Below are 22,094 nucleotides of genomic sequence, written 5' to 3' on the forward strand. Positions count from 1 at the left end.
CAGCGACAGGTCCTGAACCACGGGAAGCAGATGGCTGCTTTTTTTTTTTTCAGAAAAGAGACGAACTATTCTATTCTATTGAAAAAACTTTCACAATGCACGCAGATTGCCTCCTCAAAGGCATCACGTGCGTGCTCTTCAACCAAACAAATGACTAAATGATTGCGTGTCATCGTGCGTCAAATAACACAGACACGGATGCACACATTGTCTAAACGCTTGCTAGTTGTCGCCATGGTAAACAGGTTACCGGTTTCTTTCAGTGCCGGTAGTGACGTCGGAGGCTGTCGCCAGCCAACAAGTTGGTGTTTTTTCAATGTATGCTTCAGACATGGGTCACGACGAGGTGTTCCCCAAAGCGACCCCTAGAGGACGCAGTTTGAAGTTCCCTCGAAAGGGAACAGCTTTGACTTGCCTAGTATGGAAAAATACTATGGATGTGAAATGGTTGAAACCTGCTTGTTTGCAAACATTCTTCTAAATTTTCTCCTTTGTGTTAAGCAGAACAAAGGAATTGATGCAAATTATGACAAAACAGTGGTATTTCGATTACATCCACTTCGTCTGCAAAAAAATTAAATAAAAAACGTGAACGGGATCACCTCCATTGCTGATATTTGCAGATGACAAAACAGCGAGATTCATGAAGTGTCCGACTTCAAAGGTCGTTTTTGACCCCTCCCCTTCCTGCAGCCACCTACTCTCGCCTACATTTCAGGCGAGGCAAGGCGCATCTCAAACAAGCCTTGTTTCTATAGAGCGACTGCAGGAGAGCTGATGACGACACAGCAATGATTGGCCAGATCACGATCACGTGTGTTTCAGGGTTTATTCAACATTTTCAGTTCCAATAATGGCAACAAATCTGTGTTTTTAGAACGCTAAAAGATTTTTTACTTTAGTCCCACTGTTGTATTAAGTCCAGTTTATCATACAACACTGATAAAAGCATATATAACTCCACTGTATTAGTATTTAAATATTATATGATTATGTTGAACTTTATTCTTAAAAAATATGGCGCTGTATTAAAGGGAAAGTCAACCCAAAAATCAAAATGATTTCATTAATAACCTCCGTTTATCTTCAGAACACAGTTTAAGATATTTTAGATTAAGTCCGAGAACTCTCAGTCCCTCCTTTGAAACTGTGTGTACGGCATACTGTCCATGTCCAGAAAGGTAAGAAAAACATCAAAGTAGTCCATGTGACATCAGAGGGTCAGTTAGCATTTGTTGAAGCATCGAAAATACATTTTGGTCCAAAAATAGCAAAAATCCAGTTCGCGAATGAATCATTCGATGTAACCAGATCTTTTTGAACCAGTTCACCAATCGAACTGAATCATTTTAACAGTCCGCATCTCCAATACGAATTAATCCACAAATGACTTAAGCTGTTAACTTAAGTCAAGAAACGTTTCTGTCAGACACATCCGATTCGACAACCAAGGAGATGATGATACTGCGCATGTGTGATTCAGTGTGAAGCAGAATGACACAAAGCACGTCTGAACTGAATTGATTCTTTTGGTGACTGATTCTGAACTGATTCTGTGCTAATGTTATGAGTGCAAAAGAACCGGTGAACCGTTTTCTTCAACCGGTTAATTGAATCAAACTGTCCGAATAAAGTAATGGTGATCCGAAAACTGATGCAACTGGTTCTTGACTCGTGAACGACTCAATGTTTTGTTCATTATCTGGCTCGGCTCGGTTTTCATCTTCAGTTCTCTCTTCACAGCAGTTCAGTCAGTTTACTGTTTGAGTACATGAATTACTCCGGGATATTGGTTTGTTTGAACTCAGAGGGAGTGTCAGCCACATTAAAAAAGTTAACAGCTTAAGTCATTTGTGGATTAATGCGTATTGGAGACGCGAACCATTTAAAATAATTCAGTTCGATTTGGTGAACTGGTTCAAAAGGATCTGATTACATTGAATGATTTGCTCACGAACCGGATACAATAGCCCTCTCGAACCTCTCACAACAGGCACGGAAGAGAAGACAATGGTGAATAAAGTCATAGTTTTTGCTATTTTTGGACCAAAATGTATTTTCGATGCTTCAAAAAATTCTAACTGACCCTCTGATGTCACATGGACTACTTTGATGATGTTTTCTTAGCTTTCTGGACATGGACAGTATACCGTACACACAGCTTCAATGGAGGAACTGAGAGCTCTTGGACTAAATCTAAAATATCTTAAACTGTGTTCTGAAGATAAATGGAGGTCTTACAGGTTTGGAACGACATGAGGGTGAGTTATTAATGACATAATTTAGATTTTTGTGTGAACTAACCCTTTGAGCTAAAATGTTTTCTGTTGCTCATGAAAACCTTTCTAAAACGTCTGTGTATTTTACAAACATTGCATTTAATTTATTTCATCTGTGATAAAGTATCCAAACACCACGTGAGTGTCACCAAACGGGTGCAGAAAGTGTCCGGCTTGATATGTCTATTTTCAACTCCGCCCATGACTGCAAGCTACTGCTCTTGTTGATCGTTCTCGCGGTACGTTATTGTTATACATCGATTGATCTGTGCAGCGCCACTTCAAAGCCAACACGACTATGTCCAGTGGTTCAACGCGCCAAATGGTTCACCAAATTCATTCAAAACGTGGACTAAGAAATGAAATGCCGCTGTGGGTTGCTCAGAGATGAACAGTTCTGCTTTGTCTTTATCTTCTGGTTGCCAAAATTGAGCAGAACAGACAACATTGTGTCTAAAATAACACAATATTAACTACTTAATGTACTGTTGAATAAGATGAGTATCACATTTGCACTTGTGTGATGATCTTGCACTTAACCTACAGCTCGTGTGATATTTCATAACTATGTGATGTAAATATGAGACAGAATCTCAAACGGGTGTTATGCCCCATATCTTGAATTTTAGGGATATTCTCTAGGCTCCAACACCCAGTAAGTTGTTGTCCTGTCTCATATTAATCATTAATCGACTGTATTTAATGGCAGATGATCCACAAAAGTCTGGTGCAGGGCAAGTGCGTGAAATGTGTTAATAATTGTTGCTGATAATAAATGCTGAATTCATTTTCCAGCAGGATTTGTCACCTTCTCACACTGCCAAAAGCACCAGAAGTTTGTTAAATGACCATGGTGTTGGTGTTCTTGTCTGGCCAGCAAACTCACCAGACCTGAGAAATAAGAGACCAAACAATGCAGATGAACTGAAAGCCACTGTCAAAGAAACCTAGGCTTCCAGACCACCTCAGCAGTGCCACAAACTGATCACCTTAATCCCACGCTGAATTGAGGCAGTAATTTAAGCAAAACCTACCAAGTATTGAGTACATGTACAGTAAATGAACATACTTTCCAGAAGGCCAACAATTCACTAAACGTGTTTTTTAATTTTTTTTAAAGTATGCATTTTCTGCACCATGAGGCACACTGTATTATAAGGCGAATCCTATACAGTCTACGAAAAAAAAAGGTAACGGAAGCAAAACAGTGAGTTTAGTTGAAATTTATTCTACTATTTGACAATACACTAACATTATTTTTTAATCAAACTTCTCCCACAAATCCATCAAAGTCCTCTTCTTTTGTGTCTGAATTGAACAGCTGGGCAACAGCTTATGAACAGCTTTTGCCATCAAACATGCCGGGTTCCCTCTCATCATGGTTTATCGTTGCCAGTGTATGTAATGTATGTACACTAGAGCTGTAATTGGGCCATAAAAGTTAGGCCCAACAGGACCCGAGCCCGACAGGTTTCAGCCCGAGCCCGACAAGTACATTATTCAAATGACACAGCTCTTTTGCCTTTTATCAAGAATGAGTCATTTATACATGTTTTAACATAATTTAGTACAAACATTATTTTAGTCTTAGTAAAAATAAAGATAACTTGACTGATTTCTGAAGTTTACTCTCCTTAAACCTGTCTGTCCCTCTCTTCAGAAGAACACCTCCTCCTCATCCTCACAGTCTATGACTCCTCACACAAACAGCTTCTCTGTCTTTAACTCTCGGCGCTGACACAGTGAAGACACGAGCTAGACAAGTCTGAAATATTACAGGCAAAACATACTTTTAACAATTACCTCCGTGTTTGAGGAGAAAACCGCGTCCATGTATTTTTTTATGTAACGTTAAACTCCTTTTTTTCCCCCTTTCATAAAACATTCCACCTTTCATACAACCGGGTAAACAATATACGATAATTTTACATTTTTAATCTTTACTTACCATAATGTCTCTCACTCGCTTCTCTCTTCTTTCACGCTGAGAAAATGGCAGCTGCTCATACTGGGAGATGTATGATCTTAAGGTGACGTATGTGCTCCCCTTCACGTCTGCGTTCCCAACCCAGCCCCGCTGAATTATAAAGTCAGACCAATTTTCAACCCAAACTTGGGTTAAAACAAGTCTTATGCATCGGTCTCAACCCAGCATTTGAGTTGAAAAAACAACCCAGCATTTTTTAGAGTGTATTACGTCCCTGTGTCAGCAGAAAATTGTCCGAAAGTCAATCAGCAGAGCACTTACCAAAGAAGCACAACATTTTTACAGATATTGGAACTCACATATAAGGCGCACCGAATTATCAGGCGCACGAACGATTTTTTTATTTTTTTTTAAGGCTCTTAGGTGCGGCTTATAGTACGGAAAATTCCAGTATTCTAATTTGTTGAGATAGTGATTTGGTGGGTTTTTGTTAAATGTTAGCCTAAATCATCACAATTAAAAGAACTAAAGACTTAAACTACTTCAGTCTGTGTACACTGAATATATTGAATACACAAGTTTCACAATTTGAGTTGAATTACTGAAATAAATTAACTTTTCCACAACATTCTAAATCATTAAGAAGCACTTGTATATATGTACTGTATGGATTCTTATGGGGATGGAAATGGAGTGGATATGTTTGCGTGTATGAAGACCAGCGTGCTAATGGCGTGCGTATGCACCCACATCGTAAGTGCTGTGCTAACCAACAGGGACAGGTCATTCTGTCACAGGCCTATTTTATTTTTTTTTTCAATGTGACTACACAAAGATTGATCTTACACATCTTTTAATAATTTTTTGAACATTTCACATACATTAGAAGAAGGTCGGGGTCCAAACAAAATTTCATGAATTTTCTTCAAGAGACTTAGCCTACTGCACCAGTCTGGAGAAGACTGTAAACAAGACGTGTACAATTTTCCACAAAAACACAGTTGTTGATTACTGAATAAATGTTTTGCACACTCTTATACATTAATGTTGTATATTTTGTTCTGGATAATTAAAAATAAGAAGAAGCGGCACGCACTGCTTGGTCTGTGCACGCTGCATGAAGTCAAATACACCTAGTACCACAACATGACCACTGTACCACCTGACCACTGCAGATTCATTCACTCTTAATTAGGCTACCTTAATTATTATGACATAGCCTTCCGTGAACGCAGCATTCAGCTCATCCAAGCCCAATCAAACACACCTGAACAAGCTAATCAAGGCATTTCACATTACTAGAATAAGGTGAGTTTGATCAGGGTTAGAATTGACCTGATTTCCTTGGATCTTTAAAATCTCATTTTCCAGTGATACTGCACTAACACATATTTGTTTTAGTTTTGTGTGTGTTGTTGTCCTCTACTCCTGACGCATCAATTAAGTACATTTCCTGGCTGAGATTATTGCGAGATCGCAGGTCAGGAGGATGACTGCTCGAGTGCGTTTCTTGTTGATTGCCGTTTTATCATGTCTGTTCGGATACTTGAGCATAACTCATGCTATTCAAAGACGAGCCACAGGTGAGTAGATTTGTTGACTTCACTAAACAGCCAGAGGAAATGCAGAAACAAAACCGCGTTTCCACTGCTGGAACTTTACCCAGGAACTAGGGACTTTGGGCTGCTACTATGTGTTTCTACTGCAGGAACCAGGATCTAAATAAAGTTCAGGGTAAACCATAGACCCCTCAGAAAGACCCTGCTGGCGTGGTACTCGTTTTTCAATGTTGTGGGCCATTTCAAAAGTCTAGAACTTCTGGGGGTGGGATTTTGGTGCTGATTGGTTGAGTTCAAGCAGCTTTTTTTTTTTTTTTTTTTCTCAACCACTTATTTTCAGTAACTTTCCGAAAATTACTGATCGTGTCATGAAATTATGATGTTTTAATTATTTCAGGCCTATTTAAAAATGCTTTGCTGATTTCGGGGATTGTCAGCTCCACGTGATCCATCGGAGCTCCGTGCTCATGTTACCAGTGACCGCAGTCTCATTGGTAACCCTTTCCCTGAACTACATTTCTGCGGTTATTTAAATTAAAACGAAAGCTGGTGTTGATAATGTCATCTTGTACAGTGAGTAAAGTCTCAGTAGCCAAGGCGAGTGGACCGGTATAAAGTATGCTACTTTTTGCAAAATTATTGAATTTGCTCCGTCCTGTCCATGGGAGATCACTCTTTTGAATCAAACTCGTAAAGTCTGAACTACTAAGGAAGCAAGTCTGAAATTTGCGTAGTTCATATTGAGAAATGTGCACCGACCTATAACACCAGACTATTTGCCTAATCTCCTGGTACTTTTGACTGCAGTGCAAACGCAGAAAGCAACAGGTCTGGAGGGGAAAGTTCCGGGTCATTTCGGTGGAAATGCGGCATCGGTTTCATTTATTATTATTATTATTATTATTATTATTATTATTATTATTTATTTATTTTTTTGGAACTAACGGTTTCTGAATTAGTAGTAGGTTTTAAAAACTTTTTGACTCGAAACTGACACAACTAAAATTAGTATTTAGGTTTGAGGCCCATTGAGAAATCCCTGATTTACAAATGTGGCACTAATGATCCTCTTGAATCCTCTAGTGGGTGGTTTCTGTCCAGTGACACTGACTGTTGTGCCATCCCGTCGAGGATGTTCTTCTGATGAAGAATGCCCTGGAGGACACAAATGCTGTCAATTTGACTGCGGGCCTGTTTGTGTACTACCAGTTTCCTGTGAGTTTGTTACTGATGATAATGGACCCTAAGGGTCCACACACAAGAGTAATGAGTTGAATTCAATGTAAGTTTGAGCAGAAACTTTGCCTTCTGCTGTCCTCTAAAGTAGGTTTGAATTAATCATTTGGGGTAGTTTTAAACACAAGGTGTCTTCTACAAAATGAAGTGGAATAATACTTGGAATTTAATTTACTTTGTAGGTAATATTTGCTATTCAAGCTTTGAGTGCTGTATATTGATGTGGCATGTAGTCCATATGCACAAACTAAAGCTGACCATTTGTCCACACAGTGAAGCCAGGTCAATGTCCCCTACCGGAGATGATTCCACAGCGTGCTGAAGGCTGTCTCCGTGATAGCCAGTGTCCTGCCACACAGAAATGTTGCCCGATCACTGGTGGCTTTGCATGCAGTGAACCACGTGGTCAGGGCCAGGGAAGTGGTCAGGGCCAGGGTAGCGGCCAAGGCAACGGTCAGGGAAGCGGCCAGGGTCAGGGAAGCGGCCAGGGTCAGGGAAGCGGCCAGGGTCAGGGAAGCGGCCAAGGCAAGGGCCAGGGTAGCGGCAAGGGCCAGGGTCAGGGAAGCGGTCAGGGCCATGGTCAGGGAAGCGGCCAGGGTCAAGGAAGCGGCCAGGGAAGCGGCCAGGGTAGCGGCCAGGGAAGCGGTCAGGGCCAGGGTAGAGGCCAAGGCAACGGCCAGGGAAGCGGCCAGGGCCAGGGTAGTGGCCAAGGCAACGGCCAGGGAAGCGGTCAGGGCCAGGGTAGCGGCCAAGGCAACGGCCAGGGAAGCGGCAAGGGTCAGGGTAGCGGCCAAGGCCAGGGCCAGGGAAGCGGCCAGGGCCAGGGAAGCGGCCAAGGCAAGGGCCAGGGCCAGGGAAGCGGCCAGGGCCAAGGAAGCGGCCAGGGAAGCGGCCAGGGCCAGGGTAGCGGCCAGGGAAGCGGTCAGGGACAGGGTAGCGGCCAAGGCAAGGGCCAGGGTCAGGGAAGCGGTCAGGGCCAAGGAAGCGGCCAAGGCAAGGGCCAGGGTAGCGGCCAGGGAAGCGGCCAGGGCCAGGGTAGCGGCCAGGGAAGCGGCAAGGGCCAGGGTAGCGGCCAGGGAAGCGGCCAGGGACAGGGTAGCGGTCAGGGCCAGGGTTGTGGCCAAGGAAAGGGCCAAGGAAGCGGCAAGGGTGAGGGCCAAGGAAGTGGCCAGGGTAGCGGCCAAGGCAAGGGCCATGGCCAGGGAAGCGGCAAGGGTGAGGGCCAGGGAAGCGGCCAGGGCCAGGGTAGTGGCCAAGGTAAGGGTCAGGGTCAGGGTAGCGGCAAGGGTGAGGGTCAGGGTAGCGGCAAGGGTGAGGGCCAGGGTCAGGGAAGCGGCCAGGGTCAGGGAAGCGGCCAGGGCCAAGGAAGCGGCAAGGGTGAGGGCCAGGGAAGCGGTCAGGGCCAAGGAAGCGGCAAGGGTGAGGGCCAGGGAAGCGGCCAGGGCCAAGGTAAGGGCCAGGGTCAGGGAAGCGGCCAGGGTCAGGGTCAAGGAAGTGGTCAGGGCCAGGGTAGTGGCCAAGGCAAGGGTCAGGGCCAGGGAAGCGGCCAGGGTCAAGGAAGTGGTCAGGGCCAGGGTAGCGGCAAGGGCCAGGGTCAAGGAAAGGGAAGCGGCCAGGGTCAAGGAAGCGGTGAGGGCCAGGGAAGCGGTCAGGGCCAGGGTAGTGGCCAAGGTAAGGGCCAGGGTCAGGGAAGCTGCCAGGGTCAAGGAAGCGGTGAGGGCCAGGGAAGCGGTCAGGGCCAGGGTAGTGGCCAAGGCAAGGGTCAGGGCCAGGGAAGCGGCCAGGGCAAGGGCCAGGGAAGCGGCCAGGGTCAAGGAAATGGTCAGGGACAGGGTAGCGGCAAGGGCCAGGGAAGTGGCAAGGGATGCGGCCAGGGTCAAGGAAGCGGTCAGGGCCAGGGTAGCGGCCAAGGCAAGGGCCAGGGAAGTGGCAAGGGAAGTGGTCAGGGCCAAGGAAGTGGCAAGGGCCAGGGCCAGGGAAGCGGTCAGGGCCAGGGTAGCGGCCAAGGCAAGGGCCAGGGAAGTGGAAAGGGAAGCGGTCAAGGCCAAGGAAGTGGAAAGGGCCAGGGCCAGGGAAACGGTCAGGACCAGTGCCAGTGCCAAGGCAGCGGCCAGTGCCAGAGTTGTGATTGTGGAGGTGGTTGCGGATGTGGTCATGGTGGGGCGTGTAACTGTTGAAATGGTCAAGGGAATTTTGCGGGGAAACTTACTGGCGCTCTTCTCAGTTTGGTGCTTTTATTCTTCTGGAATGTTTTCCCTGTTTGTTCATGGTTTACAAAGACTTGTCCATCCTCAAATAAAAAAATAATTGCTTGATTTGAGGTGTTTTGGGATCATTTGGTTGTATTCTTGCATAACTGCTCTCTGGCATCAGTGCTTAAAGTTTCTCTCCCCCAAGACCTTGGGCTTGCTCTTCATTGCTTAAACACACCTGTCGGATATGGTTACTATAGCTGGATTGAGTTGGTGAGAGAATTGCGCTTGTTTAAGAGGGGATCCGATATGTATCAATCGTAGAAACCTTGATCTGCAACACCGCTATTGGCTGTTCACCATGGCCAAAGAGTGCGCTCAGTTTTTCAACGCAGCAGAGCAAGAATTATTACTGGAAGGGTATGTGGAGTTTGAAAATTAAAATGTCAGGAAAGACTTCAAAGTGTGCAAAAGCCAGGAGAGAGGGCTGGTAAAAAGTAGCAGACAAATTAAATGCGTAAGTGTTCAATGTTCTGGTTCTCACTTACAGTGTATATGTTCTTAACTTGATTTAATAATTGCTTGCCATCAGAGCCAGCTCAGGACACAACAGAACATGGGAACAAGTAAAAGTGAAGTATAAGAATATTCTTCAAACTGGTAATCCTTTCTACTTCGGTTTCTTATCGGTTACCAAAAACATTTCAAGTGTCTGTCAGTTTATAATCCACAATCAAGAAAAAGGCGGCGCAGGAAAAAAAAAATAGGTGGTCCTGCATCCACCTTATACCCTAGCAGAAGAGCTGGCCCTTGGGGCTAAATGAGAACTGACCCATTGTACAGGGCATCACTGGGGGCAGCTCTTCCTTAATAAAGCCAGGGACCAGTAACAGCAACACCTTAATTACAGGTAAATGAGTTTTAAATCATTTTGCTACACTGTAAATATTGCTGCGTTTAAGTGTCTATAATCCAAATGACTGGTACAGTCATTTCATCAGACTTGTGAAAACTGCACAACTTAATGTAAAAATATTTTGCAATGTTATTGATCCCATTTCTCCTTGGTGTATTGGAATTCCATTTGAGTTCTCTTTTGTGTAGTTTTACATAATACGCAAACCCTTTTACCTGTTCCCAAGAAAGTGGTGGATGAAATGTGTGCAGTAAGTAGACATTTTCTAACGTTACATCAAAAGGAAAGAAAGGGCCTACACACAGGCCTACAGCACAAAGTGATCGAGGTGGGCAGGCAGTCTACTTTTCCTTTTTCAGTTGCATGAGGCTTGGTTTTTTTTTTTTTTTTTTTTTTTTTTTTTTTTTTTGAATGGCACAGGGGGATATCCGTACCCTGTATAAACAATCTTCTACAGAAAATGAGTGTTTTGATCTGGTACTAGCGATTGAGTTGCTTCAAAAGTAACTTCAGAATAAGTGTTACTACACTATTTCACAACGAGTGCTATTGCAGCCCTTGGATAACAATATATCTTATTGCAGGCAAGAGCTGACCATCACTGGCTTTTCTTGAGAAACAATTGAAATAAAACTTCATGAACTAAGCATGTTGTCTTGTCTTCTATTATTAATTTAATGAAGGTTTGTGTAAAAAAAAAAAGTGTCCACCCCCCAATTCTGTCCCGTGCAGCTCTGCCACTAGGTTGGTCCAAGTGCACTGCCTGGAGGTCATCAGGCTGCACCTCCACCACAGGGGTCCTCTCCTTTCTGATGGTGGCAATATTGTGGAGCATGGCACATGCAATGTCACAGGCTCTGTCAAGTGCAACCCTCAGACCCTTAAGACACTGAAATCTTCCCTTTAGTTAAACAAAGGTCATTTCAATGCGTGGCCCTTGTCCTGGCTAGAGCTGCATTGTAACAGGTTTGGGTCAGGGAATGGCATCATGAAGTACTGCCTGCAGGCATAGCCCCTGTCATCAAGCAGGATCCCTTTGTAATCACCCGGGAAAAATGCAGTTTTGTTAGGCTCAGAATAAATTGGTTTTAAATCTTTTCATTACCATGTTCAAATGTGCATAAATGTGACTCTCTGAAAATCCTGGAGTCATGCACAGAACCAGGCCCTGTGGCTTCCACATTGTGATGTGGAACATGATGTGTGACTATCTAAAATATTTGCAATCAGTCAACCGCATACTTTTTGATTTACATTACTTTTTATTTATTGCTAATCTGGAATATTAATAATCGTAATAGTAATTTACCCTACCCTTGAATACCTGTATAATTTTGTAATCGATCTATGAGTATGTCATGATCTATGGTGTCGAACGTAGCACTAAGATCAAGTAAAACTAGAAATGAGATGCAGCCTTGATCTGACGAAAGAAGCAGGTCATTTGTAATTTCACTAAGTGGCTTGGAAATTCCACAAAGCCCCGTAAAAACAGTTTGAGTGCCAGATAAGCTTTGCAAATGGCACAACACAGCACTTTTACCCAAGTTTTTTTGCATCTCCAATAGTGTAAAGGGAAGTGCCACTCGCAAAGAATCACAAAGCTATACAAACTGTTTGTGCAGTTGTTAAAGCCTTACGAGTCGAACATATATAACATAATTATTATTATTTTTTTTTTACCAAAACTATATTTTGTGTAATAGTTAAACTATTGCTGCTAAAATCGTTTTAACTTATATTAGATTAAGCTAGTTTCACAGGCAAAATGTGATGCATCTAATCTGATTTTAGTAGTTTGCTAAGTTTACTTGAACTAACACACACACACACACACACATACATACATATATATATATATATATATACAGTACAGACCAAATGTTTGGACACACCTCATTCAAAGAGTTTTCTTTATTTTCATGTCTATGAAAATTGTAGAGTCACACTGAAGGCATCAAAACTATGAATTAACACACGTGGAATTATATACATAACAAAAAAGTGTGAAACAACTGAAAATATGTCATATTGTAGGTTCTTCAAAGTAGCCACCTTTTGCTTTGATTACTGCTTTGCACACTCTTGGCATTCTCTTGATGAGCCTCAAGAGGTAGTCACATGAAATGGTTTTCACTTCACAGGTGTGCCCTGTCAAGTTTAACAAAGTGTGATTTCTTGCCTTATAAATGGGGTTGGGACCATCAGTTGTGTTGTGCAGAAGTCAGGTGGATACACAGCTGATAGTCCTACTGAATAGACTGTTAGAATTTGTTTTATGGCAAGACAAAAGCAGCTAAGTACAGGAAAATGAGTGGCCATCATTACTTTAAGAAATTAAGCTCAGTCAGTCCGAAAACTTTGGAAGTGTCCCCAAGTGCAGTCACAGAAACCATCAAGCGCTACAAAGAAACTGGCTCACATGCGGACCGCCCCAGGAAAGGAAGAACAAGAGTCACTTCTGCTGCAGAGGATAAGTTCATCTGAATCACCAGCCTCAGAAATCGCAGGTTAACTGCAGCTCAGATTAGAGACCAGGTCAATGGCACATGGAGTTCTAGTAGCAGACACCTCTCTGGAACAACTGTTAAGGAGACCGTGTGAATCAGGCCTTCATGGAAGAATATCTGCTAGGAAACCACTGCTAAAGAAAGGCAACAAGCAGAAGAGACTTGTTTGGGCTAAAGAACACAAGGAATGGACATTAGACCAGTGGAAATCTGTGCTTTGGTCTGAGTCCAAATTTGTGTCTTTGTGCGATGCAGAAAAGGTGAACGGATGGACTCTACATGCCTGGTTCCCACCGTGAAGCATGGAGGAGGTGTGATGGTGTCTGGGTGCTTCACTGTTGGGGATTTATTCAAAATTGAAGGCATACTGAACCAGCATGGCTACCACAGCATCTTGCAGCGGCATGCTATTCCGTCAGGTTTGCGTTTAGTTGGACCATTTATTTTTCAACAGGACAATGACCCCAAACACACCTCCAGGCTGTGTAAGGGCTATTTGACCAAGAAGGAGAGTGATTGGGTGCTGTGCCAGATGACCTGGCCTCCACAGTCACCGGACCTTTTTTTTTGTTATGCATATAATTCCACATGTGTTAATTCCTAGTTCTGATGCCATCAGTGTGACTCTACAATTTTCTTAGTCTTTTTTTTTCTTTCTCTTTGAATGAGAAGGTGTCCAAGCTTTTGGTCTGTACTGTGTGCAATTGATCTCTCTCTCTCTCTCTCTCTCTCTCTCTCTCTCTCTCTCTCCAATTCAGAAGGCTTTATTGGCATGACAAAAAAATACATTTTGTATTGCCAAAGCATCAAAAAACAACATAGAAATTGATTTTGAACATTAAGTACACCAAAATTATAATAATAGTAAAATAAAATAAAATAAAACATAATATTATGAGATTAATAAATAAAGTAAAAAAGGATTATAATGCCGAAATCATGTCCATAAAACACACATAAACTAACACTGAACTTGAAATTTAACATTATATACATGTGTGTAGGTCTTATGGGGTGTTAGGCTGTGAGTGTGTGTGTGTTCATTGGGTGTTTGCTGCTCTGCTCGTCCCTCAGGATGTGGAGAGATGCTACAAATCTTGCTGCTAAATTGGAGCATTTGGCTTCTTCGCCAAGGATGAATCTAAGTTTTTGGGTTGGATTACAGGTGTTAAATTGGGGAAATATCTTATTCATTTTAGGGTAATATTGGTCTCTGATGTGTTCATATTTGGGGCATTCTGTGAGGAAGTGCAGCTCGGTCTCCGGCACTCCCAGAATGCAGTGCGAGCAGAGTCTGTCCTCCCGGGAGAGCCAGGTCTGTCTGCGCCGGCCCGTCTCGATGGGCAGGCTGTGCTCGCTGAGTCTGTACATCGTCAGGGTTTTCCTGAGCTTCACATCATTCACTGTGCTCAGGTAGCTCGCAACAGTGTACTCTCGATTTAGTGCCGAATAACATTCCAGTTTGTGTTGGTTTTGAGTGGTGTTTGTCCAATGGGTGATGTACTTGTCTTGTTCTGTGTTGATAATTTGTGCAGGCCGAATGTGTGTGAGTGTGTGTGTGTGTGCTGAGGCGAGCTGATCTCTGCAGGAGAGAGCTCAGTCAGTCTCAGCACCAGCTGGCACAGGGGACTCCTCGTTACGCTCAGCTCTTGCTGTTTGAGGGCTTTATAATGGTACGTGTTGGGGTCGCTTGTTTTCAGGTGTTTCCAGAATTTGATGGCTCGTTTTTGGATGTTCAGTGTCTCAGTGTCTCTTTTTGGATGTTTTCTGTCTCACTCCGCGCCCCTGGGGGAAAAATTCGGTTCTTTGGTTTCCAATTTTGACAGCGCATTGGCTGGCTGTGTACATCGATTTGATCAAATCATAGAATTTCCCCCCTACTCCACTGTCGATAAGCTTTAGGTATAATCCTTCATGCCAGATTGAATCAAATGCTTTCTTGAAATCAACGAAACAAGCAAAAATTTGTTCTTTGTTTTGATGTACATATTTGTCAATTAGTGTTTGTAATGTAAAGATGTGATCGGAAGTGCGACATTTTGGAAGAAAGCCAATTTGGGATTTACTCAAGGCATTGTGCTTCATAAGGAAGTGTGAAAGTCTGGCGTTTAAGATGCTGCAGAGAACCTTCCCCAGGTTACTGTTCACACAGATGCCTCGGTAGTTGTTGGGGTCTAGTTTGTCTCCGCTCTTGTGGATGGGGCTGATGAGGCCCTTGTTCCAGATCTCAGGGAAGAACCCTACACACAGAACATCATTGAACAGTTTGAGCATGGCCAGTCTGAAGCTTTGGTCTGTGTGTTTCAGCATCTCGTTCAGGATGCTGTCTACACCACAGGCTTTCTTGGACTCAAGGACTCCTAATTTTTCTTCCAATTCTTTCATTGTTATGGGGAAATCTAAAGGGTTTTGGTTTGTTTTAATTGATCTTTCCAAGTTGTTTAGTTTATTAATTATTTCATTTTGATTAGAATTTTGAATTTCAGTTGGGGTGTATAATTCCTGGAAGTGGTTTTTCCACTTCTCCCCATCTTGGATTGCCAGAACTTCTTGATTTGGTTTGTATAGCAATTTCCATTTATCCCAAAATTTGTGTGAGTTTATAGTTTTTTCAATTTCTTCAAACTGGCTTTGCAAAAACTGTGCTTTTTTCCGCCGGAGTGTGGCTTTATACTGTTTCAGTGCCTCACAGTAAAGAAGTCGGAGGTCCGGATTATCTGGTTGTCTGTGTTTTTGATTTGATAAGTTTCTGAGGTTTTTTCTCAGAGCCTTACAGTCCAAATCAAACCATCTAAATATTTTTTCTTTGGTTTAACAATTGCCAAATGACTTTTTTGTGCTGTTTTGTAGAATATGTTGTTTAGGTCTTGTACTTCCTGATTGATGCCGAATTGGTTTTTAGGGTATTCCTGTATTTGGAATGAATGTATGAGGGATTGTATTTCTGAAGAATCGACGGCAGTGCTGTAATTACTGGCACTGGTTTCTGTCCATTTGAAAGACATTATTTTGCTCATTTGATATGGGGTCCTAATTGGTTGGGGTGATGTTTCAGATTGCTTTATATAGAGGATGATTTGGCTGTGGTCTGAGAAAGGTTTCAGGGGTTTGACTGTGAATGCCCTCAGAGAGGAAAGGTCTAGATCGGTGATGGTATAGTCTACAGTGCTGTTCCCCAGAGCTGAGCTGTAGGTGTATCGGCAGAGCGAGTCCCCTCGCAGTCTCCCGTTGACGATGTACAGAGCCAGTCCTCGGCAGAGCTGCAGCAGCTGCCGTCCGTGAGCGTTCACCGTTTCATCACAGTTTTGTCTGCTGGGGTGAGAAGGGTATAAGTGGTTATTGCCTGTGATGAATCTGCTACCGTGCGATTCGATGAAATCTAATTCTGCTCCTGTTCTGGCGTTTAGATCGCCCATAAGCAGCACATTTCCCTGGGCCTGGAAATGGCTGATTTCTCTCTCTATGTTCTGGAAAGTTTCCTCTTGGAAATACGGAGACTCGAGGGGTGGAATGTAAACTGCACAAAGGAAAACAGGCTTAGATGCTGATATCATTCCTTTTTGTATTTTTAGCCACAAGTGATGTTGTTCTTTTTTTATTAGTTCTATGGGCAGTTCAGATTTAATCCATATTATCATCCCTCCCGAGTCTCTCCCTTGTGTGACTGATGAGAGTTTGACGGATGGTAATATTATCTCTCTGTATCCTGAGGGACAGCTAGTGAACGCATCTCCTCTACACCAGGTTTCCTGTAAGATGATGACATCTAGGTCTTGTAGTTCTTTCATAAAATCAGAATGTCTACTTTTTAGGCCAAAGACTGAGGAGTTTAGACCTTGAATATTCCATGTAGAAAAACTAAGTGATTTCATCGTAAACTTTTAAATTAATGTGTATGGTTTGTTTGCTATATTGAGAAAAGAGAAATGATGCAAAATTACTACAGATTAAAATTAGAAGAATGAAAGATGGGATTAAGTTTGTGGTAGGAACTCAAAACATCAACAATTCCATATTAAACATAGATTAATACCACAGAATATATATATTAAAAAAAAATAATAATAAAATCCTTTTTTTTTCCTTTTTTTTTACCACTGTCCACTGTGTGTTAGTAGGTGCGAGCAGATGATACTCAGCATGTGTTGGATGTTGTGGAGTTCAGCGTTAGGGTGGTCTGCTCCTCCGCTGACAGCTTGGGCGTAGCTCAGTCTGCCTGGCTGGGTCGGGCTCTGCTGTGGACGGGCTTCAGCTGCTGGAGCTGTGGGGCTGTTGTTGAGCGGTCTCTGTCTGTAGGGGTCCTGTCTGGGTGCTGGAGCTCCGGGCAGTGGACCTCTGGGTGGTGGAGGTCTGGGTGGTGCTCCGGTCGGGGCTCTAGATGAGCTGTGGACTGGGATGTAGTTTGCTGGAGTGTGTCTCGATGGATTGGCTGGGTTAGGGCTGGTTCTGCTCCACCTGGGGCTGGTCTGGTTGGTCCTGTATAGAGTGACATCTTTGAGTCTCTTTGCGAGGATATGTACCAGGTTCTTATAAAGGTGGACGTGGTCGTATAGACATTCAGTGTCCAGGTCTGGATGGTGGGCCAAGTGGACGTTGGGCAGGAGGGCACAATGTCTAGAGATTCTGGAGTTTATTTTATTAATTGTTTTGGGATGGAAATCTTTCCTCTGAAGTAAAGTGGACGGGATGATTTTGGAGTTGGGGAAGGTTTCTCTAGCTTTATCCACGACGGCTCTGAGGGAGTTCGACACTCGGTCCTGCTGGCTCCGCAGGTCGTTGGTGCCCGTGTGGCTGATGATGTGGCTGGGCCGGCCTAGCTGGGACTCTGTCAGGAGCTCCAGGGCTTTGTCAGTGGTGGGACACCAGAGTTTAACAGCTCTGTGCTGGGGGAACAGTTTCTTTACATCGATGAATTTGCCGTTTGAATCGATGAGTAGAGCTATTTCGGGTTCCTCTGTGCTGGCTGGTGCTGGGCTGCTGTGAGACGAGGAGTCTGGCAGGGGGCGCTGTGACGGCTGCGAGCGGGCTGGGTCGGGTCTCTCTGCGCTGAGGGCTGGGTGTTGACTCCCTGGGCTGGAGGGCAGTGTTTGAGCTCTGTGGGTCTGCTCTGGCTCTTCTCTGGCCAGGAGGAGCTCTCTCAGCTGCTCTCTCAGGGCCTGGATCTCGCTGTGCTGCTGCTCTCTCTCCTCCTGGATCTCTCTCAGCTGCTGCCTCATCTCTGCTGTGGACTGCTCTCTGTCCTCTAGCTGGAGTCTCAGGGCGGTCAGCTCACACTGATGGCTGTCCTTCTCTGTCTGAAGCTTCCTGGTCTGCTGTGTGAGGGCTGACAGTCTCTGAGTTAAGAGCTTGGTGTTCCGCTGGATTTCATTGTGAGCTGCACATGTGTCCAACTGCTGCTGTTTGAGCACAGTTTCTCTGAGCTGCACCATCTCCATCTCTAGCTTGGTGAAGTGCTCCTGTAGGAGAGGGATAGCTCTGAGCAGGGAGGGCGAGATGTGCTCAGCTTCTGCAGGAGTGGGTCTGAGGTCTGAGGTGCTGATCGGTGGATTCTGCTCAGATGACGAGCTTTCAGATAGTACAGCTTTCTCATGTTTCACGATTTCACCTATTGTTCTGTAGTCCGCCTGGAATGTTTTCAGGTCCCCCTGTATCATGACTGTACCATTTTTGTAGATGTTCACGGTCATCACTGTGCTGTCAGGGTCATGCGGTTCTCTGATTTTGACTTTCCAGCCATTACAGATGCCTTCTTTCTTTACAGAGGGGTAATGGTTGATGATGGCTTTATGCCAGGCGCTGGGGTGATCGGAGAAGAAAATGAGGTTGCAGACTTCTCCAGTTTTGAACAGATCTGCAAACAGGGTCTCTGGATTGTTTGTCAGAAGTTTCTGCTTGTAGGTTTTCCTTGCGGTGTCTGATTTCACCTCAGAGGGGTACTGTATGGTGGTGAGGGGGGAGCTCATTTGCATATGGCAGTGGGCTGATTGCAGCTGCTGCTCTGATTTGCTGATTCTCTCTGCCTCAGTTAAATTGATACATTGAGGAATGTCAGAGTGTGGGCTAGCCATAGCTTTAGCTTTTTAGCATTTTTAGCTTATAAAAATATAAAAAGATCAATTTTATGCACTTATATTTGCAAAAAAAAAAAATAAGCAAAGAGCCAAAAAAAAGGTTTCCAGTGCAATTTTAGTTGTACTCACTGCTTCTCCCTCTGAGTATAGGTGGTTCTTTTCCTGTTTTAAACTTTCCCTCCAATTTTCCAGCAGGCCTGTTGCTAGAAGTCTGATCTTCTGATACTCTGCGTTGATTATTTGTGTTTAAAAATGAAAATACTATATTTTCAGAGTTCCTTTCATCATATTTCACGTCTGTATGTGGTATTCTTCTAGATTTTGTAGATTTTGGGTCTATTTCTTTTCTCAAAATAGCGAACAAAGAAGAAAATCTAAGAGCTCATGCAGATCATGGCTTCATTCAGATCACTCACACACTCTCACACAGATCATTCACAACTCTCTCTCTCTCTCTCTCTCTCTCTCTCTCTACATAATGTTATGTTAAATGTCAACTTAAACCATTTGTGTGGGGGCTAAATTAATAATTTACGTTACATTGACTGAAACTGGGCAGTGGATTTCTAGTTCCCAGTACGGGTTGCAGGGAGAGATGAGGAGTGCAAATGTTGGAATGTCATGTTTTTTTTTTTTTTGTAAAGGAAACAAAATTAAAGTTTGTCCAGTTAGAGTTTATCTTGTCGATTTTTGTGGTTACTATTATGCTGAAATGTAGATTGAGGTTAGGCTATGGCTACATGTCCTCAGATGACGTGTTGTCTGTATGGGATCGTTTCCCAAAGTCAAAGGAAGTGTGGATAAAAATGAGCTTTATGCTGTTTCTGGGGCCCATAAATCCTTCACTATAGGATTAACAAATTTCATTCATCACCATTGTGACTCTGAGAATTCAGACATACACAAACGTGCACATGTGAATGAGTTTAGTTTTTTTGTTAGACTTGCGTGTTTTTTTTTTTTTTTTACACTAAAGTGCTTTGAGTAATTTACACACACACATGCTCACACTCATGAGTTAGACAGAAAGTGGAGTTGATTTATGTTCAGTTATAAGATGTCTTGTGATTTGTTCATTTTATGGCCAATCATTTTATAGACTCTATTGAATTTCACGATTCAAAGAATTGCAGCGTCGTCAGAGAAACAACGCTCGTCCCGGACTTGGACTTTTACTTTAAATGTGGGAAGTTCGGATCATTACACCGACTCAGACTTTTGAGTCGCGCTCAGCATAATGAACAAACCTTTTTTGAGACATTTAGTTCATTTTAGCAAAATGTAATTAAAATGTTATGTGCTACTTTCCCAACACATCTAGTACTTGCGCAAACGTTGATCACACTACAAACAATACAAAACTAAAATGCTATAAAGATGCAGAAAATATTAATTAATTCTTTACCTGGGTATTCAGTCCCAAGTCTTTGGGTTCAAATCATTTCTTAATCACGTGACAGATCCATGCGCCATTTCTGACATTTCTGTCACTGTGTTTTTGTTACGGTTTCTTCGGGATCTGTGGTGTGTTATTTTATAAATAAAATATTGATTAATTTGTGTTTTTGACTGTCTACCAGTAAATAAACACTAGGCTATATAATAATATAATAATTAGGGGTGTAACGGTTCACAAAATTCACGGTTCGGTTCGATACGATACACTGATGTCACGGTTCGGTTCGGTTCGATACGTTTTAGATACAGCAAAATGTAAAAACATCTCAACTTTTCAGAATGCCGCAAGCGCACCGCGGGTCATGTGACAAGAACCAACCAATCAGCTTCATCCTTTCCCGTAACAACGTTGAGAGCTCAGCCAAGATGAAGGATCAGCTGATCATAGTTGTATATGGATTGCAATTTTGAAATAAATTTAGTAGCAGAGCTACTGCAAGCGATTTTTAGAGCTGCAAATCCATTTATCCTTCGCTGAAATTTCCGCGTCTCATGGAGAGAGCACGTCATTGTTGCTTAGCAAAGACAGACGCCTCATGAGCGCTTCTGCCCGAGCGCTTTGGAAAGGAGGAGAAAGACATACCGTTGTTTTTTTATCCACCACTCTCTTGCCATCACCATTATAGCTTAAAGGGAATCCAAAGTGCACCCAAACACCAGACCTGTTGGTTATTGGAGGATCTTCTCATTTCTAGTCTGTTAAACGCATTGGCTATTTTGCAACGAGCCTTCAGCGCGTACTGAGTGAGCGAGCGCCTGCTGAGTAGCCTAACATAAACATATAAGATGGTGTTTTTTTCTTCTTCGGGAGTGTCAGGGGCGTTGCCTGTTACGTTGTTTGGGTTATTGGGCTACCTTGTTGAACGCATATCATTATATTTCTCTCTCTCTCTTTTTTTTTTTTTTTCAAATATAATTAAATACTCCAACGAACCGTTCGGTATACATAATGCGTACCGCGTACCGAACCGAAAGCGTCGTACCGAACGGTTCAATACGAATACGCGTATCGTTACACCCCTAATAATAATACAAGTATTTATAGCCTAGTTTAATTTTTAATCCAATTTTGAGTTTGCTGGTATGATAATTGCTTTTCCTAGGCAGACTTGACAAATTGGTCTAATTTATGTATACGATTAAAAGCAAATAACATTTTGAATCTTAAACAAGTAACACTACAGTTCTTTTTAGAGTGAGGAGTCACGTGCCGATTTGGGTTGATTCGGGAGGGGTTTGAGCCGGTCGGCCATGATGGCAGGATATGCTATCGGTTGCTAGGGGCAATACCTTCAGAACTTCACAGAGGCACGACTAAACATTTCAGAGATCTTTAATTTTTGCGCATTTATTTTGTCTGTGGAACAGATCGAGACGGATCTACGAATACGACAAAGAAAAGGAAAAAAGTAAAGCAATGCAAAAATATAAGGCGAATGAAAGGGGACCTTACAGGAACAAGCTCACACCAAGCGCAAAACACCGGTGTTTGGAGAAGATCTCAGGCATCCAAAATATCGACCCATGCGAGCTCCCTGCAGCAGCACAGAGACTTGAACAATTTACCTTTGTGCACACATATGGACATTGGGAATTATATTGTTTACGATGTAAGTCACCTTGCATTCACGCTGTCAATGGCTTTAATCTAACCAGGACATTTACATCTTGCAATCACACATTTAACTACCCTAGCTAACCCAGAACTGGTTTGTCCACTTTGCAGCCCCCAACACAAAACCCTGGTACAGTATGTGTCACTGGGCTAAAATCAAATCATAACTTAACATACACTGCATTGGCCTACATCAAAACATGTTGGAAACGTTTGTGAACATTGAAGATGTCGTCTTAAAATCTAGTGTTTACGAAACAGTCGCAGTTAATTACTTTGTCATTTTGGTCAAGAAGTGCATTCTAAAGGCGATGTAATTACAATCAGTGTT

General features: G+C 43.1%; 1 protein-coding gene across 1 annotated transcript in view; it reads right to left on the reverse strand.

The window, feature by feature from the left end:
* The window catches only part of LOC113116575 (ADAMTS-like protein 4), an 86,042-nt gene extending 81,760 nt beyond the window's left edge, over window positions 1–4,282 (reverse strand). Inside the window, exon 1 of the mRNA XM_026284813.1 lies at window positions 4,228–4,282. The gene's annotated coding sequence lies outside the window, so the exon portion shown is untranslated. The remainder of the gene's footprint in view (window positions 1–4,227) is intronic.
* Window positions 4,283–22,094: the final 17,812 nt, after the last annotated feature.

The sequence above is a fragment of the Carassius auratus genome, chromosome 16 (genome assembly GCF_003368295.1).
Source record: "Carassius auratus strain Wakin chromosome 16, ASM336829v1, whole genome shotgun sequence".
NCBI lineage: Eukaryota > Metazoa > Chordata > Actinopteri > Cypriniformes > Cyprinidae > Carassius > Carassius auratus.